The 17,487-nt window shown below is 47.9% G+C and overlaps 1 protein-coding gene across 8 annotated transcripts in view; it reads left to right on the top strand.

Annotated features, from left to right (window-relative positions):
• Nucleotides 1–17,487, top strand: part of Ttc7b (tetratricopeptide repeat domain 7B) — a 211,833-nt gene that overhangs the window by 27,311 nt on the left and 167,035 nt on the right. The gene's annotated exons all lie outside the window — the stretch shown is intronic.

Raw genomic sequence — 17,487 nt, 5'->3', positions numbered from 1 at the left:
TAATGTAGCCGTCTGTAACAGTCCTCTGAAGGGTCTCCAGCCCAGGGACAGAGACAGTGTGGCTCTGCTGCCATGAAGCAGCTCGCAGTCTGGTGTGAGTGGATGTCGTCCCATGAGAAGGAAGAAGGAAGGAAGGCTGTACATACACTGTCTGCCCGTGCTGTCGCCAAGCTGCTGATCCCTATTCTGTCATATCTGCCATGTGGATATGAGGAGGAGGCCACATAATGTACAGAAAGCACTTGCTATGGCATCTGGCACCTCCACGGTATTCGATAATGATGCTCTCATGGCAGCCCAGGCAAGAAGCCCATGCGAAAGGCTGAGGGCATAGCACCTTTCAGAGGCAGGAGAAGGTCCTCTGGGCTGGTAAGTCCAGGAATGCTTCCAGATGGACGGACACTCACAGCTGGGCTTCCCAAGGCTATGACATTCATAAATGGGCAGCCTCTCTGCTTCTAGCCTCCTGCCGTCCTAGGTACACATTGCACCTGACTGTGGCTGGCATAGGGGCAGGGAGCAGGCCACAGGCATACTGCTGAGATGTAGGCTGTCTGTGGTCCAGCCTGTCTGACTCATCCTTTCCAGAACTGAACAGGGCCCCAGCCCGAGGTCTACTTAAGAGATTTGGGACAGGCTTGATGTCCTCACCCAGTTCTGCTGGGTTCATCTAATCGCCTAAGTGTCTCTGTGGGGTGGGAGAAGATGCTGCTGCTCTTGACGGTGCACTCTCAGTGTAACGGGCACAGTCCTTGGAAGCTAATCTGTGAAATGTACAGAGTAATTTTAAATCTTACTCAGTGTTGGCAAGGCTCTATGAGGCTGGCCATTGCCTTCTGTTTTACAGAGGAGGAAACTGGGCCAGGAGGCTAGAAAACTTCCCAGGGTCCTCAGCTAGGAAGAGCTTGAGCCACGATTTGAGCTCAGAGATGAGTGCCTTCCCTCCAGTGGTGCAGGGAACTCAGGCTGGCCAATATTCAACCGAGCCATCTCTCCTCTCTCCCTCCCTCCCTCCCTTCCTCCCTCCCTCCCTTTATTCCTTCCCTCCCTCCCTCCCTTCACTCCTTCCTTCCTTTCTTTTTTTGACATTTTTATTTTCAAGATTATAATACAATTCTGTCATTTCTCCCTTCTCTTTCCACCCTCTCAACCATCTCATTTACCTCCTTGCTTTCTTTCACATTCATGGCCTCTTTTCCCATTGGTTGTTGATATATCACTATCATAGATAGATAGATAGATAGATAGATAGATAGTAGATAGATAGTAGATAGATAGATAGATGATTGCTAAATATTACCTGTTCTATCTGTATGATGTTCCTTGTGTGTATGTTTCGGGGCTGATCATCTGGTATTGGATAGCCAGTCGCTGTGCTCGTCTCTGAGGAAGACGGTTCTTCCATTCTCAGCATTCCTTGACTGCCTGTAGCTCTTTGTGTAGGTCGAGGCCTTGTGTCGTTTCTCCATCTGCTTTGACGTGTCTGTTGGAGTCATCCTTGACCTGCTTGTGTCTAGGCAGGCATGTTGGTGAGACTTGATGGTGTAGCTTCTGACATTCCTAAGAGACACAGCTCACAGCAGACTCCATCACCCTCCAGCTCTTACAGTGTTTCTTCCCCAAGGAGATTGTTTGGATGAGAAGCTTTTCCCCTTAGCTTCGTGGCATCTGTCCCAGATAGAGAACACACTCTGCTGAGGAACTCTGTAGGCCCTCATCAGCTCCTCTCCTGTGCTTCGGTTCGTAGGTTCTTGGAGGATCCTGCTCCAAGGCTTACAGGCAAGGACGGTGTCCTCTCACTGTAGAGGATGACAGTAATGAGTTGGGAGTGGGAAACACGTAAAGCACTCAGCACAGCGTCTGGCAGAGAAGCAAATGTCGCTTGTTTTTGTGCTGAGGTTTCCCTTGGACTTGACCCCAAGTGGATGCTCCTGACAACCTAAGGGGCATCCAGTTAGGGGCAAGGGAGAGACTGGCTTTCTTGCAGGAATTCACTGCTCCTTCTTGGTCATTGGAGGGCTACCTCTAGAGTCAGCTCATCTGAGGATGAGGCCTGGAAAGCTGCTTAGGAAAGGGGAGTGCCCAGTGCTCAGGGCAGCTAGAGAAGGAAAGCAGGGTTGCCTGGGTCCAGGACTTGGATGAGTACTCTCAACCTCAGTAGACTTGCCCAGGACTGATGTGGAAAAGCCTGAAATAATGACTTCATCACAGAAGGCCTTTCGTGGGGATTGCAGTCAGTTCAAGAAAAGTTTCTTTCTTTCTTTCTTTTTTTTTTTTCAATCTTTATTAACTTGGGTATTTCTTATTTACATTTCAATTGTTATTCTCTTTCCTGGTTTCCTGGCCAACATCCCCCTAATCCCTCCCCCTTCCCTTCTCTATTGGTGTTCCCCTCCCCATCCTCCCCCCACTACCGCCCTCCCCCCAACTATCACGTTCACTTGGGGTTCAGTCTTAGCAGGACCCAGGGCTTCCCCTTCCACTGGTGCTCTTACTAGGATATTCATTGCTACCTATGGGGTCAGAGTCCAGGGTCAGTCCATGTATAGTCTTTAGGTAGTGGCTTAGTCCTTGGAAGCTCTGGTTGGTTGGCATTGTTGTTCATATGGGGTCTCGAGCCAATTAGAGCTCTTCCAGTTCTTTCTCTGATTCCCTCAACGGGGGTCCTGTTCTCAGTTCAGTGGATTGCTGCTGGCATTCGCCTATGTATTTGCCGTAATCTGGCTGTCTCTCAGGAGAGATCTACATCTGGTTCCTGTCGGCCTGCACTTCTTTGCTTCATCCATCTTTTCTAGTTTGGTGGCTGTATATGTATGGGCCACATGTGGGGCAGGCTCTGAATGGGTCTTAAGAGGCAGGCATTGCCATAGCCCCATACAACCCTTTCTCAGGCATGGGCTGGAGCCCCTAGCTGGGCTCCTCTGCTCTGAAATCCCCTACGAAGCAAGTAGGGGTGTTGCCTTCCAGGAGCCATCCTGTGATGCTAGCTAGCTTTCTCCACAGACCGCAGAGTTCACAGACCTCTCTGCTTGGCAGTGTGTGAAGAGGAATAGCAGTGAGGAGGTGCCAACTCATTATGGGCGTGCTCACCTCTGCAGAGTGCCTTAGTGCTTTTCACCTGCCTCACTGCTTAAAGCTAACCAGCCCCGTGCCTTCCCCTGAGCACCCACTGTGCAGCAGGTGCCTGTTTGTAAGGTGGAGTGTGAGAGAGGGAACTTTGCTGTGCAAGGTCAGGAGAGCTTTGGGACCAGGCTTTCACAAGTCTGCCAGTTTCCGCAAAGCTCAGGAGCCACAGTGTAAACAGAAGCCATGTCTAAAAGGGTTCACGTCTTACCCAGTCTCAGCTTGAAAGCACAGTGTCTTCACACACCCACACACTTCACAGTGTCATCAACCTGTAGGCAGACCTGGGTGTCTGTCAACAAAGAGAGAAGCTCCTGGATTGTTGTGTTTGAGGGGCCTTCCCCCAGGACAGAGCCAGCCAAGGCAACATTTCTGAGTGATCTGCAGATGACTGGCATTCACCCTGGAGGTGAGATGGTCCCTCATGACTGGCATTGCCCATCAGGCATTGCTAACTTTTCACCACACTTTCCTTAGTTCTGGGCACATGGGTGCTCTTGAAAAAGGTTAAGGACACACTGAGTTGGGATTTTTATGGAGTGGGCAGTGGTGACTCGAATATTACCATGCTCTAAAAAGATGGCATGTTGAGACCACCAAGGAAACATGTGTCTTTATTTAGGATTTTTCTCTCACTCAATTCAAAAGAAAACAAAGCAATCAAAGAGTATTCACTCTTTTTCCTTAGGGCAAATTCTAACAGCTCCCTGCTCGGGAAGAGATGACATCCCAGCTGTGTGACTTGGGGAGGGAATTTCCCTTCAATGCTTATTTTCCCCTCCTGGAATAGTGTTGCCAGGCAGCTGCCCTGATTTCCTTCGGAGTGGAGACAGGCTTCTTGATGCTCTCAGGTCATGGTTGAGGCTCTGTTTTGACTGCTGAGAGAATGTAGGTGTGGTGGAGTTGGTCCCAGGCTGACCGTATCTGTGCCTGAAGCATCTGTTCTCTCTAGGCCGTGGGCTAGAGGCTTGGCCAGACGGCTCCTTTGTTTAGCTAGTAGCTTCAGTCCCAGGACAAACCATCAGCACTTCTTTTTTTTTAGAGTCTGCTCCTATTTGCTGGTAGAGACTCCGTAGGGGTGGCAAGGGCAGTAGAGAATCTGAGGACGGCTCTTGGATTGGTTAGACAGGTGCCGTAGCTGCAGGGGGCAGGTGGAGAAGTGGTAGGAACGGCCCACCATGCCTCTGCCCACTCCGACTGCCTGCTGAGCGGGTGAACGCACAGGTATGCTCTGTGCACAAAGCTGGAAGAGGTGGTACGATCCAAAGCCAGCAGCTAATGCTTCATTACACAGGGCTCTCTGGACTTGGACCACAGCTCCTGCCTTGAACATACACACTGACCTCAGCTCAGGCTGAAGCCCCCTCTGAAATTCTACGAAAATTTCTTTAGATGAAAGGATACCCAGCCCAAGTATACCTCCCTGTCATCCAGATTCAGGACAAAGACTTGGATCCTTTCTCTCTGATTCTCTGGTTGCCTGCCCTCCTGCTGGTTCCTGTTGATTGGGATAAGTGGAGCATCTAGGTTTCATTTCTCTTGGGTTTGTGACTCAAGGGTGCTCCGTGAGTCTCGCTGGCGCTGGCAGGGTGGCACTCCCACCCTACAGAGTCACTACGATGCATGCGTTGCAACCACATGGAGCACAGCCTGTGAAGAGGGGTGGCCCACTGGGCAAATGCCCTTGACAGGCGTCCGCAGTGGTAACTCTTCTGAGCGAGAGTCCGCAAATACTACTACTACTACTCCCCGACAGGCAAAACAGGGAGGGGCTGGGTGGCTGCTCTGTGACAGGGTCACTGTGGTCTTCCTGGGGATGAGCAGTTTGGAAGAATGGAGGAGGTAGCGTGCATTGCAGAGAGTTCTCAAGGAGGAAGGTACATCTGTCTGACCTCAGGGTTTGGGAGATCCAGTGTCAGTCTGTTTGCAGAAACCTTTGCAACAATCGCAGCTCCCTCGGATTGGCCAGTGTGGAGAGTGACAGACCTGTGGGAATACACTCATCCTAGGAACTCTCTAGTATTATAGGGTTGTCACTCCCGCAAAGAAGCTGAGGCACCTGGCCAGTGCAGAGCCGAGATTCTAGGTGAGGCTCATGGATCCAGAATCTGTGATCCTGTAGTGTGCATAAGACCTGATGTCAGACACTCAGCTGTTTTATTCTGATTCTATTCTGTGACTTGTAAGAAATTTAATCCCTACAAAAGTATGGAGAACATCAAAGGAGACAAAGAGAAGATGCTTTGAAACATACAAATGCAGGTCAAGCGAAGGGTCTTTATGTAGTGTCACCTTAGTGTGCCAGGGCTTAGGAGCAGAGCAGCAGGTGACTCCGATGGCTGCCTCCTCATCCCTTCAGCATCTTCACATCTACGGATGAGTGAAGGCTTTGCCCTCTTGTACACTTCCCTGGGTTAAAGGTCTAACGGGGGCCAGGAGTGGTGCTTCCGGCTGTCCCTTCCCCACAGTGTAGACAAAGAGTATGTGTATTGTATACCCAGTGTGTAGACAAATGGAGAGGACGTGGACACTCCATTTCCCCAGAGGCATAGCATTGGCAATCCGTCAGTGTCCTCCCAGGTCCCCTGTGTACTTGCCATTCATGAGTTTGGGTTTTTCTATAAGAATGAAATTTTATAACATACTCTGCTCCATGACTCGTATATTTCCACCTTATGGGAGTGCTTGAACACCTTTCCCAACAATAGATGATTTTGGCAGTTTGGGGAGCTACCCAAGTTTTTTTTCCTTGTGTGGGCAAGGTGTCACTTAGGCCTCTACTTTGGACATGTCTCTTGTTTTAGCTTCTCACCATTATGACTAAGACAGTAGAGTGCACCCTCCTAGCAAGGCCTTTGTGTTTGTTCCTCATGGTTCCCATCATAACGTTCCCAGAAATAGGGAGTCTGTGTCAAAAGAGAGGGATTTCTAGATTGTTCTAGAACAGCTGGATTTGTGTTCAGATGTGAATTTGGATGCCCTCCTGGGCTCATGCATTGAAGGCTTGGGCCCCAGCTGGCGGAACTATGTTGGGAGAGAATGGAAAGTGGGCCTAACTGGGGGAATGCTCTGAAGGATACACCTTGGCCTTCCTCCTTGGCGTCATAGCCCAGAACAGGCCACACAACGGAACCAGGTGACCCTGAGCAAACCTCTGTTTCTGTGGCTGGAAGAAACCTCCCATCCTTGAAGCTGGTTTCCTCGGGTGTGTGACACAGCAACAAAAAGCTGACCGGCATGACCTGCGTGCCTGCCTTCCTTCACTGAGGGCTAGCCACCTCCACGTGGGCAGCCTCGTGTCACACACAAAGCATGCCTGTGCCACATTGCCTCAGTTATCTCTGTTGTGCAATCTCTGCAGAATACTCTGTGTAGCTTAGAAAACATTTTGTGTGTGTTTGTGTGAGTATGTGTGCTTATTTGTGTGCACATGGAGGTTGGAGGACAACTCAGAAGTTGATCCTCTCTGACATCATGTGGGGTCTGACAGACAGCATGTCTCAAGTTGTCAGGACCGTGTGCGAGCACCTTTACCCCCTGGGGCATCTCAGTGAGACGATTTTTTGTTCGTTTGTTCCTAACAAATTTATTGATATATAATTCACATATTTTTACCATAAAAATCTAACCATTAAAATAAATAATGCAGTTTTTAGTATATTTAGAGTTGTGTAACCATTACCAGATGATTTTAGAAAATTTTATCACCTGTCAGAAGAAACTTATACTCATTAGATATCAATTGACTCCCAGCCCACTCAGCACTCATAGTTAACTGCTATGTATTCTGTCTCTATGGATTTGTCTATTCCAGAAATTTTATATAAATTAAATTTATAATAAGTGTTTTGAGTCTTGTCTTCTTTCACTTAGCACGCTTTCAAGGTTCTTAGGTGTTAGAGTGTGTATCATTTTTTAATAGCTGAAAATCATGCTGCTGTAACCTACACAGATTTGGGGCGAGCATGCATTTTCAATGCTTGTGTTCCTACTGGAAAGTGCATGCTAGCATTACAGGGTCTTGGGATAGCTCTGAGCTTACCCTTGTGAGGAACCAACACTGTTTCCAAAGGGTTTGACCTGTGCAGAGACTGTTTCCTCCAGATCATTGTCGACCTTTGTTAATATCTGTCATTCAAACATTTTAAACCTATTTTGTAAATTATGGGTATATGTATGTGTCTGAGCGTGAGTTGTACGTGTGAGTGAGTGCAGTTCCCACAGAAGCCAGAAGAGGGCATCGGATCCTCTGGCACTGGAGTTGTATGAGGTTGTGGATGAGTGTTCTGGGAGTCACACGTGGTCTTCTGCAGGAGCACCACGCACACTTAACCACTGAGTCACCCCCTCCATCCCCTTCTGACACGACCATGATGTGAGATCATCCATATCCACTCTGAGTTTTGTCTGTGTCTCCCCAGTGACGGATGGCCCTGAGCACTTGTCACACTTTTTGCCATTTATTGTCTTTTTAAAGAGAGGTCTACTGAGGTTGTTGCTCCTCTGTTTTCTACTGAGCTGCAGTAGTTTTGTTTGTTTACATTTTTAGCTATAGATTATTTTGCCAAGGTATGGTCTGTAAATATCTCACCTCAGTCTGTGCTATCTTTAACTTTCTTTTTTCCTTTAAAAAATGATGTAATTGTGCTTTAATTATAACCTTTCGCCTCTCCCAGCTTCTCCCAGATCCCCACCTCTACCCACACAACTTCCTGTCCTTCCTTCCACTTAAAACAAACCAGACCATGGACCCCGGTTTGTGGTAGCCAGCGTCTCCTGAGCGTGAGGCCTGCCTTTAGGCACGACGAAGACACTCACTTCCATTCCCCTGAAGAAAACCGATTTCTCCTGTACCCGGTAGCTATCAGGTGCAGAGAGCCTTTGTTAGGAGTGAGCTTTTGTGTTCCCTCCCTCCCCTCCATGATGGGACTCTGATAGTTTCAGTGTGTGCAGGTCTTGTGTGTGCTGTGACATGTGTGTCAGACCTGTTGTGTCTGGTTGACACTGCCCTGGCCGTCTCTGCTGTTTCCTGGCTCTTAGAATCTTTTCCCTCCTCCTCTGCTTAGACCCCTTCACCCTGAGAGGGTGAGTTTCATAAAGACTTCCCCTTCAGGGCTAAGCACTCCAAAAGCTCTCACCCTCTGCACATCGTCCAGTTGTGGGTCTCCATATTAACTACCACGTACTACAAGAGGCTTCTCTGATGAGGGTGGGTGACCTCTGATCTGTGGAAGAGCAGCATGTTATTAGGGGTCATTTCGTTACTGTGCTTCTACAGCAGAGTAATAGTAATGGTTTTTCTCCAGCAGTGCCCCTTGAAATACAAAGGCTGAGTTTTTGTTGGCTTTGTATCTGGAAACCATTGCCTAATCAACACAGAGAAGACTTATTCCTTTCATTTATTGTACTAAGAGCTTTGTGATGTTAACTGGTAAACTTAGGACTCATAACTCCATTATGCGTTAACTTTTATTTGCTTTTATGAAGGCAAGGTCCAAATTTATTCTTTTGCGTGTGGAGTTCCTGTTGTTCTAGAGCCATTTGTTAAGGAGACAATTCTTCCACTAACTCGCCTCTCCACCCTTACTGTTGACTGTAAATGTGATCATCTCTAGACTGCTGGCCACTGAGTCTGTCCTTTCACTGCGAGCTCATTATCCCTGGGGCCTTGTAGTACTCTTTGAACTCGCAAAGTCTTTGGATCTCTTTTTCCTCCTCAAGATCATTTCAGCTCTTCTGAGTCCTTATATTTCCATGTAAATTTTAAGACAGATTGTAAATTAGGGCAGGAAAATTTTGATCAGGGCACTGTTGAATCTGTAGGTATGTTTGGACAGTATTGTCATCTTCTAATCTATGAACATGGAATGCCTTCTTTCATTTAAAAATATTGTCTAGGTTTTTTTTTAAAGATAATTTTATATATGTGAGTACACTGTCGCTGTCTTCAGACACCCCAGAAGAGGGCATCAGATCTTATTACAGGTGGTTGTGAGCCACCATGTGGTTTCTAGGAATTGAACTCAGGACCTCTGGAAGAGCAGTTATCTTCTCCAGCCCTTGTCTAGATTATTTTGGGTATGTATGTCTTATATTCCCTTTAAACATTTTATTCTAAGTATTTAATTCTTTTAAATATTGCTCTCAGGATTGTTCCCTGGTTTCATTTTGTGATTGCTCAGTACCACTGAAAGCTGGTTTTCTTGTGTTTGTTTCATATTCCACAACCCAAATGAACCCATTAGCTCTAAAGGTTTCTTTTAAAGGTATATTTTTAGTGTTTCTGCATAATATTATGACATCTGCAAATACCTTCCTTTGTGCCGTTCCCGTTGCACGTCTGCACAGGCTGATACTTCCCTACGTTCTCATTAATGGTGGCGCGTGGACGTGACCAGAGCAGACAGCCCCGTGGTAGGGGAATTTTGATTAAGTCTGTGTTATTGAGTTTTCGTCTGTGACTTTCCCCCTCCCATGTGAAGGTCATGTAACTCGTGTGCCTCATCCTTTTAGTATGTTGATTGCCATGTGTCAGCTCAGTCCTGTATTCCTGGGATCCATCCCATTTGGCCATGGTATCTAATCATTTTCAGTGTACTGGGTTTGGGGTGTTGGTCTTGTTGAGGCTCTCTATATCTGTGTACATACAGGACACCTGTGGCCCCATGTGAAGGCTTGACTTTATCATGAGGATTGACGACAGAAGGTGATTTGAGAAGTGTTCCCTCCACTTCGGTTTTTGGTGCTTCTCCTTAGACATTCCTATGGATCTGGAGGTTTCTTTGTGGTTTTGGATTGCTGATTCCTCTCTTGCTGCCCTGTCACTTAGGCTTTCCTAGCCTTACCCACTCTCCACATTGTTCTGTATGTGACATGCATTGGCATTTCGGTGCTTGTTGTGGTGTTTTCTTTGTTTTGACTTTCTTTTGGAGACAGTTTCTTTCCATTGCCCAAACTTGCCTTGGGGATTGTCTTCCAGCCCCGCCTCCCGAATTGGAGGCTCAGTGATGTGCACACCTAGCTGTAGGCAGCAGACAGCCAGCTGTGTGCCCTCTTTTCAGTGGCAGGCTCTCTGAGCCAGTCAATAGTGACAAACAATCTTGGCTGTTTTTGGCTGGTTCCAGTTTCAGGATTGACAGCTTTGCAAGAACTCTGTGTTTCATCCTTCGGTGATGATTTGAACAGCGCTTTGCCCATGTTATAAAGCAGACTCAGTACACATCACAGTCAAGGCACACAGCACTTTCTGTACATGCAGTTGATTGACAGCGTCAGTCTAGTGGACAAATTCTACATCTTCTCTTGCCAGGAAACTGCCAACCATTGGCAAGTTTTAAGGATGAAAATTGCCTTGAGTGAATATATAAGTAGGAATGATCTTTCTGCACAGGGCAAGGCTAGCTAGGAAGGAAATAAAGAAGACTGTAGGAAGGAGGCTTGTGGAAGCTGTGAACTGACCCTTCCTCTGTGTTCTGCCTCTCAAGGCTCTCACTTCTACAGGCTGTTTCCCAGGGCTAATCAGTTGACTTGCGCCCGGCTTTGGCCACCAGAAGGCACTGCTGGAAGGCATGGGGTAGGATGAGAGAAAAGTCACAGTATGTCCAGCTCCTGACAAATGAAATGTCCTTCTCTGTTTAACTCCCACACAATGACCCCAGTTTCTGGGCCCTTTCAACTCCACCTCCTCTCCCTGGCCTTTCCAGCTTTTGTGATGGCAGCAGCTTCCTGCTGATGCTAGAATCCGGGGTGGGTGGGTAACCATGTCGCTTTTCTTCTTCATCTTTCATCTCTTATGCAGACAGTTCCAAGCATTAAATTCCTTTCATTTCAAAGACTAGCATGCTTCCTCTGTCCTCATTGGTCCTAACTGCTATAGTGAGACAGCCAAAGCCTAGATTCCAAGTATAGAGGCTGTACCAAGGCCAGGGCAGACACAGAACAGGGAGGTGTTTGAAAGAGAGGCTGCAGGCAGTGGGGTCAAGCCGTATGTGTGTAAGGGGCTGGTGAGGCAAGGGAAGAGGGAACCGGCGGGGAGCATCACAGGACGAGGTTTTCCTGGACCTTAAGGAAGCTATGGGGCTGGAGCTAAAGTGATGAATTCTGATCACCTAGGCGTGCTCTCCTGGGGATCTGCTTGGCCTACAGGGGTTTCTAGGGTACTAGTTTGTTGGTCAGGACTAAAGGATTCTCTGCAGATAAGGTGGAGCGCCACGGTGAAGGAGAAGAACAGGGCTGATCCTGGCGCTCCCAGGTGGGAACAGGGTTATGTGTAGGTAGGGTCCTCCGTGGAGCTCTGCTCTCGGGAAAGAGGTCCGAGTGACAGGAAACGTTCCCTCTGTGTGTTTCCTACTGTGGCAGGTGATGTCCACATATGATAAAGCCAGCAGCTAGACAGCAACCCGAGTGTCAGGACAAGTGAAGCTGAAATTAAAAATGGACCATGGAAAATCCACAGTAAAGTAAGAGTTTCCCTATGCTCCAAGCTTGGGTTCTCAGTGAGTTTTCTGCTAAACGTAGGCACACTTTTTTTTTCCTTCTAGAGTTGTGGACAGCTCCCAGATGGCCAGGCTGACCACATATCCTGCTGTGTCCTACCCACCCTCTTCTCCAGGCTGCCTGCCTACCCACTCACCTCTTCCCAGCCCACTCCCTAACTGGGTTTGCCTTCTTCCAATGTGGCGCTATTCTCTCGTCCCTTAGCTGGGTCCACCCTCAGTGACACAGTTGTTGCCTGCAGACCCTACCCGCCGTCCGCTGACCCCACCTCTAGTTATAGTTAGCACAGTGTGGCTTGTCATTCTGCTCTGGTTTAATTATTTCACTCCCGTCACTTGCCTTTCCATAGTTATGTGACTTCGTGTGATTAGCAAACACACGGGCACATGGTCCAGGCTGGACATTGACGCCGTGGCATGTCTACACTGCTTGCCTGGCCTCCTGTACTAGATCGGCGGTAGAGCTGCCTCACAGGCTGTCTGCACAAGACTGTTTGTTAAAGCCTTACCGGGCATGCAGGTGCACAACTGCTGAGGGGCCTATTCCGATAAAATTAAGTCAGAGGTGAGGGATCTTCAGTGTTTGAAATGCTGCCTATTTTGATGAATATAGATGTGGTCAAGGGCATGCTTTGAAGCACACTACCTTGTCTGTAGCTCCTCTCGTGCTGACACTCACCTTTGGGTCTATGGACTACCTCCAATCTGTTTGGCTGAAGAGCCTCTGTAATGTAAGGCAGTCAGGTCCCTCCTAGGATCTCCTAAGGGCCTGGAATCGCAGAGTCTGATGTGGGCTGTCACCTGGCCTGGCTCTTGTGTTTTGACTGATTGGATCCTGAGTGCAGGCCTTGCTTGGTCACAACCTCTCCTAGTCTCCTGTGGCTGCCAAACCATGTCTAGTGCTCATTTTCTTCCCCCAGATATTCATGATGCTTTGGAAATGAAGAAGAAAACACACACACCCATATTTGGAAAGCTCTGAGCTCTCTTGGGGGCGGGAGCAGAGCACAGACTGTTCTGTAGAAATCGAGGTGTTGCAGTGTGGCACAGGGTGTAGCTGTCCACAGTGGGCTGGGGAGAGTGCAGAGCAGGGGGAGCGGGAAGCAGAGTCCCACTTTAGCTGGATGTCTTGCCCTGTGCCTTGCCCAGCACCAATCAGAGGCGGTAACTTCTGTGCAGAGAGGCCTCAGGTTATGTAGGGACTGCTGGATACGTAGTACTAAATTATTGGTGATGATTACAGCTGGTAATCATCCTAAACATGTCCCAAGCACTTGCCCCTTATTCCCCGTGACCCCTGCTACCCGAGGGACAAGCATGGATAGGGTCCCCGTTTAAGAGAGCGGGTGGGGGTTGGAGATTTGGCTCAGTGGTAGAGCGCTTGCTAGGCAAGCGCAAGGCCCTGGGTTCGGTCCTCAGCTCCGAAAAAAAAAAGAAATGTTAAAGAGAGCGGGTGGGCAGATCATCACTTCACCTCCTCACTGTTGTGTCACCGCGAGATTGCACACCCTGAGTGACAGAGGTTGATCCTGGTTGCCTTGAGGTGATTTGAGCAGCAGCTCTTAGAACCAGTATAGATCTGCAGGAGGTTATGGACAGACAGCCTTTACTAAACAGCACAACCAGCCCTCAGACGTTTTTGTTTAAGCATATCGCGGACACTCTGAAGTTCTGGACTCGTTAAAACTCTAGAACCCAGAACTATATAGCAAGATGATAAACCGAAAGCGGTGGCTTTCACATCTGTCAGGATCCGGACTTTTTGCAGGGGTCAGAGGTCGTTCTGCAGTAGGGGAGCAGCTGCCACCAGGGGTCGCAGGAACCCCGTCAAGATCCAGACGGGAACCACTTTAGCGCATGCGCAGTTGCTCCTTCCCAGGTGCATCTCACACCTAACTTTTTATTTTGTCATTTGTATATTAATACCTTACAGTCCCCACCCCGCCACAAGGCAGGGTGACATAGTGTCCCTACAGGCCGAGTTGGTATTTGCAGTCTCCGAGACTGGGGCCATTGCTTTTTTAAAGGGGAGTTCAGAGATGCAAGGAGAATACTGAGCTACTCGGGCTGCTTTGTTAACCGGAACTTAGTGAGGAGGGTCCGGGAACGCCCAACACTCTCTAGGAGGAAGCTCCACAGCCTGTCTTTGTTCAGCCCGGTCACACCCAGGCTTTTCAGCCTGTCTCAAGTGCCTGGGACTGCTTTAGCAAAGAGTGTACACAGCGACCTTTGAAAAGGGAAAGGAAGCATATGCCTGGGTATGAGAACATTAGCGGGAGCTGTGCCCTGATTCCTCCTGGGTGAAAGTGCTAGTAAGGATGCCCAATGCGGAAGCTCAAGGGTTGCTTGACAGGTTCTTTGAAGTGACAGAATCATGTCTCAAGCTTTAGGAATTGTGTTTGCAAATGAGCATGACCTTCTAGGTGAGATCTAGAACAAGACAGTTCTCTGATCTTTTGTGGTCTGTGTCCCAAGTAACTATTGAAGTAGAAAGCTCAGGAATCAGGGAAGGCCCTGCTAATACCCTCTGAGAGAGATCCGGGACACAACCCCCACCCCTACCCCCCCCACCCCCGCTTATGCTTCTCTATTTCTAGAGAGGACAGGGGGAACCATAGAGGCCCCATTGTTTTTCTTTAAGAAGCCTCGTTCTGCATTTGAAGCTTTGGGATCACTTTGGATGGTGAGGGGGAAAAGTAGCTTTCTGGAGAACTCCATGTGTGGTGGGTACTGATGTCAGAAGTAGGTCACTGCAGAGCTCCTGTGTGCCAATTTTGCTATGGTGGAAGGGAAGCTCAGACTGTGAGGAATAGGACTTGTGTGTGGTGGGTGGGGGATGCTGTCTGGCCTTGTTGGTATGGAGAGCTGCTAGCAAACTGTACATCTTTGATCTCCCCCACCCTTTCTGCTCTAGAGGTCATGGCTGTGCTATGGTAGGAGGTCGCATGCTGTATGGAATGGGCCAGGCATCTCGGATTGCTGGCCAGGGCTTCCTGTTTATATTTAGATGCTGTAAGAAGAGCATAGGCCTTTTACTGCTGTTGACCCACATTCATATTTTATGTTGTTTGTGTTGGTCGACTCTCATTGGTTTTCCTTTTGGAGGCAGTAGGAATTCAGAGACTCCTTAGAAGGCTTTAAGACAGTGCTTTAAGTGACAGTCTGCAGAGGTGTCTATTCTGAATCATTTTTTAAACTTTAAAAGTTATATATGTTTGTTTATTTAGTGTCTGTGTGTACATGTGGAGTGTGGAAGACAGAGGGCGGTTTGCAGGAGTCGGTTCTCTCCTTCCACCATAGAGATTCCAGGGATCAAGCTCAGGTTACAAGGTTAGGCTTAGGTGCCTTGGCTGGTTGGCCATCTTACCTGCCTGTCCTGTCCCCAAGTCTTCAGGGACACTATGTCTGCTGCTGCCTTTTTTTTTTTTTTTTTTTTTTTTTACATTATTTGAAGACTAGCTTCTTTATTCTATACAAGTGGCTCTTCTGAGAAGTCCATCCCAGCTCCACACCTAGTTGCTGCCCACTGGGGTTTCATACAGTGAGGCAAGGACAGTTGCTTATGTCCCCTGATCACTGTCACCCTTGCTTTAGTAGGCTGGGACAGGGGTTCCATTTGTACTGCAGAGTCCTAGTGGGATGTGTCTTCTCTTCTCTGGGAGCAAATGAGCCAAGACCACAGTGATAGGGACAGGGCATCATCACACTCGGGATAGAGTCTGAGGCTGTGCTGGTGGGGATTAACTCTGAGGAACTGGAATGCGGGTGACGGTTGCTTTCTGTTTGAGGCTTTCCTGTATTTTTAGATCTCTCTTACAGGAAAAAAAAAAAAAAAAAGGAAGAGAATTGTCATTGGTACCAGGAAGATGCCTGCTAATGAGGGTGGTGACTATTGGCTCAGTGTTTCTGTATGCCAGGCCCTGGCACTGTCACTGGCACAGTCACTCTGCACGTTTTCGTGACAAGGAGAAAGAGGCTCCAAGATGTTAGACAGCATGCTCCTGACTCACAGGGCGATCGTGCTTAGAAGCAAGGGTTCAAAGCCAGATGTCTGCTCAGAGTCCCATCTGCCCCTACACCTCCTCTTCTACTTGAGAATTCTTCCAGAAGATTATGGTTAGGCAGGTGTGATGTTTTTCAAACAAAACTTAAGAACAAAGCACAACAGTTACCCACATGATCCACTAGTTCCAGGCCTTTCTGTGCAGCCAAGAAAACTAAAGCATAGGCTCTTAGGAGAGGGTGCCATGAAGGCTTGTGGCAGACTCCTCAACTATACAAGAAGTGGGAAACCTCCAGAATTCATTCATCTATTAATGGATTTTTAAAAATGAAGCATTTCCTCCCAGTGGAATATTATTTGGCAATCATAAGGAATAAAGTTTTGAAATACAGAATAGTAGCCATACAATATCATACCAAATGCAGCTTGTGAGCAGCTAATCTTATGCCTGTGCACTTCTTCAATTTAAAAAGCAAGAAAGCTCAACTACTTGCTAAATAATTGTAAACCTAGAAAACATTTTATAAATCTAGCCAGGCACAGAAGATCGCATCCTATACGATTCTGTCCTATGAACTGCGGAGAAACGGCCAATCTATGGAGGCAGAGACTGAGTGAGTGGGCTCCAGGGTCTGAGGAAAGGGGTAGCCTGGGAAAGGGCTGCTGACGGGGCTTCCTTCAGGAGTGATGATAAGGCCCTGGGGTTAGCTGTTCCACTAGCTATACACTAACTAATAATAATTGTGTAGTATTGCAGTATTCAGTAAAGCTTTGCTTAAAAATAGATAAAATCAGAGAAAATTCATATAATTCTCACACTTGGAGTCTTTCCAGCTACTGTTACCTAAAGGCAATAGTGATAAGGTAATAAGCATCAGGCGTGTTGATTTACATACAGGCTCTTGGGGACTTACCACGTGCCAGGCACTGTTTTCATCACATCTTTAGCTTTGCTCCTCTCCTCTCCTCTCCTCTCCTCTCCTCTCCTCTCCTCTCCTCTCCTCTCCTCTCCTCTCCTCTCCTCTCCTCTCCTCTCCTCTTCTCTCTCCTTCCTTTCTCTTCTCTTCCTTCCTTTTCTTTCCTTTCCTTTCCTTTCCTTTCCTTTCCTTTCCTTTTCTTTTCTTTCCTTTTCAAGACAAGGTTTCTCTGTGTAGCCCTGTCTGTCACGGATCTGGCTCTGTACACCAGACTGGCCTTGAACTCACAGCAAGCTGTCTGCCTCTGCCTCCCATTTAGCATTCAGCCATGTATAATGGTCAAAGAAGCGTGGCTTCACAACCCGAATTCTTGGCTATCATAGCTGTAGGCTAAGGCACGGTGACATTACAGGGTGTAATGAAAACCACAGCTGTGGACCCCGACTGGCTGGCTGGATCCCAGCTCTGCCCTTTTTTGCATCATCATAGGTGAGTTACTTAACAGCCCCAGGTCCAGTCCTCTGTCATGAAGCTCTCAGGTAATTGGTGAGTAGCTTTCAACACCTGTTATGTTTGCTATGTGTTAAATACATGTTGATATGTGGTTATTAACTGGAGTCGTTAAAGCATGCATTCGAATCACAAGCTCTCATTTCATGAGTATTTCAGGTTGAATTAGCATCTCATTTGCGTGCAGAATTATAGAGTGAGAGGAAATAATCACTGAAAGTGTTTACTCTAGCAGGTAAATGTCAGTCCAGGATTGGCTTCACTTCTGAGGGTGTGTGTGTGTGTGTGTGTGTGTGTGTGTGTGTGTGTGTGCGCGCGCGCCTATGTGTGTATACATGTATTTAACTCCTAAGAAGGATATGCTGAGTCTAGAAGTAATTCGTGGTGGGCCCCCATAGGGGCCAGCCATGGCTTTTATGCAGGAGCCACTTAAAGTCAC

This window comes from Rattus norvegicus, chromosome 6 (assembly GCF_036323735.1).
Source record: "Rattus norvegicus strain BN/NHsdMcwi chromosome 6, GRCr8, whole genome shotgun sequence".
NCBI lineage: Eukaryota > Metazoa > Chordata > Mammalia > Rodentia > Muridae > Rattus > Rattus norvegicus.
Note: the sequence above shows the minus strand (reverse complement) of the source record. Positions and strands in the feature narration are given on the sequence as shown.